This window comes from Berghia stephanieae, chromosome 4, assembly GCF_034508935.2.
Source record: "Berghia stephanieae isolate SIO BIC M18660-M18661 chromosome 4, UCSD_Bste_1.3, whole genome shotgun sequence".
Lineage (NCBI taxonomy): Eukaryota > Metazoa > Mollusca > Gastropoda > Nudibranchia > Aeolidiidae > Berghia > Berghia stephanieae.
The window spans coordinates 94,924,275-94,930,866 of record NC_088363.1 but is presented as its reverse complement, the minus strand read 5'-3'; the positions used below and the strand labels follow the sequence as shown (position 1 = coordinate 94,930,866).

Here is a 6,592-nt window from a genome sequence, read left to right as displayed (position 1 = left end):
ATAAGGCTCTTTACTCACTTTCTTTCACCGTTCTCAGGTTAACATGAGTATCTTGCCGTCAAAAGCAATGTCTCTGTTGAAAAAAACTATGCATCATCGCCGAACAGGCGTCACGTCCGGTCCCACGACCCACATGTTAAAAGTTGCTGTTAATTAGGGACCCCTTGTGAAGCGCTATGAAGACGTGCAAAAGTTATGACTTATTTTGTTGTTACTCGGGATTGACCCGCACATGACCTTAGGTTGTTGAACTTTGCGATGATAGAATAGCAGTTAGCTCTAATACATAGCACTCTAGTGTATAGATAGCATTGCTCTAATACCGAAAAGCGGTGCAGCCTCAACTTCTGGTCGTTTAGCATGAATATGATGAGCTCTCTCACATTGAGGCTCAGTTTTGGTATGTTTTTATAGTAATTGGATTCCTAAGTCGTGACGTAATCCTGCGCAGCAACGCATGGCAACAAACCGGCTGGCTCTAAACAGTCGAGAAAAATGGCTGACACGAACCCTATTTCCATCACCGCCCTTATGAAATACTTCTCCAATGAGCATAAAAGTATCTCGCGAGGTGAAAATCATCATCAGTCAGGTCATGTTTTGACTTTCACTTACTCAGATGGCTTGATGTTCGGCAAAGTTCAAGCCAGCATGAAGAATAAAGAGTATTCTGTGAAGGTAAGTCATTTCGTCTTCTCATTCTCACTCTCAAAATCTCACATCTCCGTACAACTACTGTTGGACAATAATCAGTTTACTTTGAGTTTAGGCAGATTTAGTATATCCAATGGAAAGATTTAACTGTTTACTTTCGATTTTAGTTAGGGAGAGAGAGAGGGAGTCATTGAATTATTGTGTTTTTATCTTATGGACCACGGACTTTGAGTCTTTGAGGTCTTAGTCTTGCTTCGCTAATTTTCATTGCTATTGACTATAGTCTACTACATACTATTTAGTATCGTGTTGTAACCTTTATTATAATACTCATATGAGCATCACAATCACCAATCACGCTAGACATTTTATCATACTTCATGTGGGGCAGCGTGGATCAGCTGTACGGTTTTTGCTTCGTACCCGAAAGGTACCGAGTTCGTTCACCCGCCGCTGCGCTGTGTGGCCTTGAGCAAGTCACCTCGCCCTAGCTCAATTTGCGGCCCTGCACCGCGGTTATTCCAGTCTTCCCTGGGAATAGACCCAAGAGATAAATTTCCTCTATGGGATGAATAAAGGATTTATTTAGACCAGTGTTAGTCTCGGTAAACTAAACTTCCTATTGGGTTAAGGGTAATGTAAATGTTGCTGCTTGAAACTCGAAGAAATCAATAACATTGTGAAATTGAATGTGAACTTCAATTTAATATACGAAAACAGATAAAATGGACGTTTGGGGTTTCCCCCTTATCAACAAAGCAAGATGAATGAAAGAATCACTTTATTTGTTTTTTTTTTAAATTGAGTTTTTATACAGCGTAATATCCACTAAATGTGCTCAAAGTGCTTTACAAGGGGTCCCTGGCCAACAGCAACATTTAACATGTAAGACGGGACATGATGCCTGTTGGGCGATATTACAATTTTTTCGGACAGAGACAACGCTGTTAACGGCCAGGTACTCATTTGACACCTGAGTACGGTGAGAGATTGTGAGTAAAGAGCCTTCTCCAAGGACTCAACTATGCGCCGAGCGAGGCCCAAACCCAGGACCTTCTGATCTGAAAGCGAGTGTCATACCACAAGACCACAACAGACGTTTTATTAGTTTGTTTGTTTTTTGCCTATTGAGCATGGTCGCAGCTCTAAATTTGAATCTTTTATTCTTTTACTTCCACAGATCTATCTTGATGATGCCTTGGGTTGATTCAGTCCAAAACTAATTTGTGTGGTTTTATTTAACAATGTTAATGACATTGAACATACATTGATACAACAATGCCATAATTTGTCATGTTTATCATGTAAAATCATGTATGGACCTACAAAACCATTATTTTGAATGGTGATTTGATGATGATGAACAAAATATGTGTGTTGTACAATATAAATGGCAAAGCTAACAAAATGCAGTCTCCTTAATAAGAGGAGACTGGGGATTGACAAGTGCTGCAACAAATTGAAAAATAATATCAGATGTTTCTCTTAACATGGTTGGAATATATGAGAGGATGTTAACATTTTTCAGTCTTTCATTCGCCCTCTCAACATGAATTCTACATGAAGCAATTTCTTTTGTTAATAAAATCTCATTTTCAGTAAATTTATTATGTAAAAAGGGAGGGATATTTACAGTTACTCCTTGAGGTAAAATATCTTGAATCAGGATGGGGTTTTACCTTTATTACCTTTATCTGCTAAAATTAAATCTCCAGGGCTTAAAATTAAAAGTTTTAGTAATCCACAATTTTGTACAATGACCTTATCCGAGACAGACCCTGGATACAGTTTAGAAATAAAATTTATCACACCATTTGGACTCACACCAACAAGAGCTTTAACAGAATTCATGGACCTATAAGAAGAATAAGTTAACCGTTGTTTATCCATTTCTTTAGGAATAGCAATTTGGTCATATGTACGATCAATGATCATTCTGCAATTTGGAAATCTTAAAAATGATGATGGAGCTGATAGTTTATTTTTATGTCTAGAAGGGCATGTAACCTTCATAACATTTTCAAAGAGAAGCTTATGGCTTATGTAAAACATGAATAAAAGTTTGTATAATATTTGTTATAGTACTTTCACTAACGCTAAACAATTGTGAAATATGAAGGTTAGCGTAGTTCTGTCTAAGTTTCATAAGTGTAATAATGAAAATTTGGTCTTTTAATGCAACTGTCTCTTCCTGAACTTCCCATCCGCTATAATAAATAATGTTACCTCTAAAGCACTCAACATATTGAACAATAATATTAAATATTTTAAAACAATGTACACCTGTCTCCATTCGAAGAACTTTTTCTGTAAGGCTTGAAACAGTGTAAGTGCGTTGAATCTAACTTAGTTGGGTGTTTTAAAGCTAGCTATTTCCTTATTTTTGTCTGTAATTTCTTGTTCTTGAATTAAATTTGTTGTTCTATTTAAAATATCCTCACTTGTTCTACAATCTGTTTTTTTTTAAAAGATGGAATCCTGTGATGATGGTGACGAGAGTTGAGATGATGATGAGGGAGAAGATACTGATGATGATGGTGAGGAGGAAAATAATGATGATGAGGAATCTGTTTTTTTTTAAAGGTGGGACTTTGTGATGATGATGAAGAGAGTTGAGCAGATGATGATGATGATGATGATGATGATGATGATGATGATGATGATGATGATGATGATGATGATGATGATGAGGGTGGTGGTGGTGGTGGTGGTGGTGGTGGTGGTGGTGGTGGTGGTGGTGGTGGACTTCTTGATGTTGGTGCCAATTGAGATGGGATGGGAATTCCTTGTGTCACTTTTCTTTTCTTTCTTTCTGGCTCTGGTGGAAACAATTTATTTTTATTTCTGTCAAACCATTCAGGGAGGTTGGCTTTGTCACCATCTCTGAAGTGACAAGAACACACTCTTGGTGATGATGTTGGATCTTTTGTCCTTTCTCCTGAAATGAAAAGATTTAAAAAAAAAACAATAATTCTGTTGGGCATATTGGGTATATTATTTAATTTGATAAGTACTTTGTTTTAGACTATCTTGTTTGACACCAGCTCAATGCATGATAAATCAAAGGTGTGCAAGAGACTAGGTTACTGGTGGGTCTCTCGCCTGTCTTTTATGAAATCGCACATTCAGCAAAATGTCGCACTTCCTCATTACTTCTTTTGATGATTTTGACTAGGTATATATAAAAATATGAATTCTTAAATTTACACAGTTAAAGTTGATCTTGGGGTTGAGTGTGGCAAGACTGGCGTTTTCTCTTTATTTCAGTCAGTACTGTACTGGACAGTGCGGTGATGGAAACTTTGGAGTGTCAACAATCGGGCACAGGTAAAGGAGAGAGGTCCCTGCCGCCATCTTGCTTTGTTCACACAGAGTTGCCACCTCGGCTGTCGGGGAGGGGAGGCATGGCAGAGAATCAGAGAAACTTTCCAAAAAAAAGAGGAAAGTATGTGTGTTTTGTGTGTGTGTGTGTGGTGTGTGTGTGTGTGTGTGTGAGAGAGAGAGAGAGAGAGAGAGGAGGAGAGAGAGAGAGAGAGTATCTGCGTGAGGGGGGGGGGGGGGGGGGGTTGCGTTATTTTTATTTATTTATTTTCATTTTGCCATAAAGGTATCGAGTTTAAAGTAAGATTTTAACAAATATTTTCTTCTCTTTCTTCTTGTTCTCCTTTTAAAAAAATTATCACTTATCAGTAGAACTTAACTCTCATTCAGTTTATCAGCCTTAACATCAAAACGATTGAGATATCATTTTTGCTTCAACTTCAATAAAAACCTAGTTTGGAATGTATTTTTATCTATAATTTCGTGCAATTGTACACTTTAATCATAAAATATAGGTCTACGTAAGCTAGAACTTGACCTAGATCTGGACTACGACCTCTATCAAATGTAGGCACTTGCAAGAAGTAACTCTCGCGAGTTGAAAACAGGCGAGGATTTCTGATTCCGTTTTTGAGGGGAAAAAATTTAGGAGTGATTTTAAAATGTTCATTCTTCTTTCTCAGTGGAATGAAGTGGCATGTATTATATATCATTGGAAAGGGCATAAAATTCTACATACAATGATGCTAATATTATTATCTTCCTATGTCATGATTTTGAGAAATCTTTGAGTGAAGAGAGTATATGTGTTCAAACGCTTATAACTTTTAAACCAGAGATGGTCCTTCTTAATAAAAAAAAGTCCTTCTGAGATACATATCAAAGTCGCTTCTCTAAAAATTTCAGAGCAAAATATGTTTGCACTCAAAAGTTAGAGCTCCCCAAAAAACAGTAATTGGCCTCGATTGTTTACAGAAGCTGCCATTTTCTTATACTGATTCACTTCCTGTCGTCTGCTGCGTTTGAGAGATAACTTCGTCAATCCACATCAAAACTTTACATCTTTATATCTTACAATATATTCCATTTATGGAAGTTGTTTTTGTTTTAAATTATTCAATTAATTGGCGTTTTCATGTCCATGCATTCATTTTATAATTTACAATTCTCTTCCTTTTTTTTCCGATTGATTTTTCACTGTTGATTTTGACTTTTTTCATCCTTTGACGGACGTCTGTCCAATTTAGGGGAACGGGGGAGCGGAAGTTTTTAAAATCACCTATTTTCGATCATTTTAAACACTAATACACCACCTCAAACATTTATCAGTCCATATCTCTGCTTTTATGAGGTATATTTTCATTTTGAAAAGTTCAAAGTGAACAACTAAATGACGCCGATTCAGTGGTGTATTTGGTCTATCTATATGTGAATAAATATTTAATTGTCGACTTTTCCTAAATTCCAATAGGTCATTCATTTGCATGTCGTGATCTATTTTTCCTTGATTTCAGCTGTTTCAGCTCTAAACTATACCTTTCTCTCTCAACAAATAATTATTTTTCTGTTTGCAATGTATTACAGAGATGTTGAATTACCACATGTAAAAATTTCAAAGTTGTATCTGAAGCCCTTTCTGAATTATACTTGATTATCCATTGGGTTGCTGTGTTTTGGTCACATATTTTCCTATTAAGCTTCTATAGAGATTTTTCACCACAATAAAAGGTCATAACTTTTTAACTAGTTGACATAGAGCGATAATTTTTTCACTTTAGTAACTGTTTCACCCCCCTTTATTTTTCTACGCTAAATTAATACCGATATCACTATTTTGAAAAATTCTTGCAAGTGCCTATCAAATGTTCGACGAGGCGTGCGTGCTTACCTGACTAAAGTGATCCACTTTTTCTTCAATTTTTTGTCTGCCTGTCCATTTGGAAATCTGTAAAACTTGCAGGAGTGACTCTCTGACTGGTGTAGACAATCTGGTACAAAACACTGGACCATATTTAAGATAAAAATTGTTTTTTGAGCGATTTTCCAATTATTCCTTGTCCGGACCAAGCACGGATTTTTTTTTGTTTAGAGCCAGCCGATTCGTTGCTAGGCGGACGTGACGTCAGACTGTGGAATCCTATTGGATTCACTAGTCTGATGTCGCGTCACATAATGTTTTTCTTCTCTGAATACACTTTTATGCTCGTCGGAGAAATATTTCATAAGGGCGTCCGCCATCGTTCCGATAGTTTAGAGCCAGTTTCTCAGTTACCATGCGTCATTACGAGGGAAGTGACGTCATCACTGTTGAAGGCTATTGAGATGAATGATTTCTTAAAGATAATAAGATAATACAGTAGTTGTTGTTTGTTGTTGTTGTATTGTTGTTGTGTTTTGTTTTGTTTTGTTTTTTTTTTGTTTTTTTTTTTTGTTTGTTTTTGTTTAAAACCGCAGAAAACCCATAAAACCCACATGGCGATTTCAACCAGGGCACGTTGAATATAAGAACTTGCGTTTTCACGATTGTCCACGCAATAGTCTTTATTATTAATTTCTTCTTTGCGATATTTCTGAAGTCGAAATATCAGGTTGTCGTACATAAAGAATCGCTATCCTC

The 6,592-nt window shown here is 36.6% G+C and overlaps 2 long non-coding RNA genes across 2 annotated transcripts; one reads left to right on the top strand and one right to left on the bottom strand.

Moving 5' to 3' along the window:
* The first annotated feature begins 430 nt into the window (after positions 1 to 430).
* On the top strand, positions 431 to 2,520 carry LOC144971607 (uncharacterized). Its single transcript, XR_013645172.1, has 2 exons — positions 431 to 678; positions 1,835 to 2,520. It is a non-coding gene; the product is annotated as an uncharacterized LOC144971607 (long non-coding RNA).
* Positions 2,521 to 2,525: 5 nt separating this feature from the next.
* On the bottom strand, positions 2,526 to 6,023 carry LOC144971608 (uncharacterized). Its single transcript, XR_013645173.1, has 2 exons — positions 5,864 to 6,023; positions 2,526 to 3,592 (listed from the first exon to the last, which is right to left on the bottom strand). It is a non-coding gene; the product is annotated as an uncharacterized LOC144971608 (long non-coding RNA).
* Positions 6,024 to 6,592: the final 569 nt, after the last annotated feature.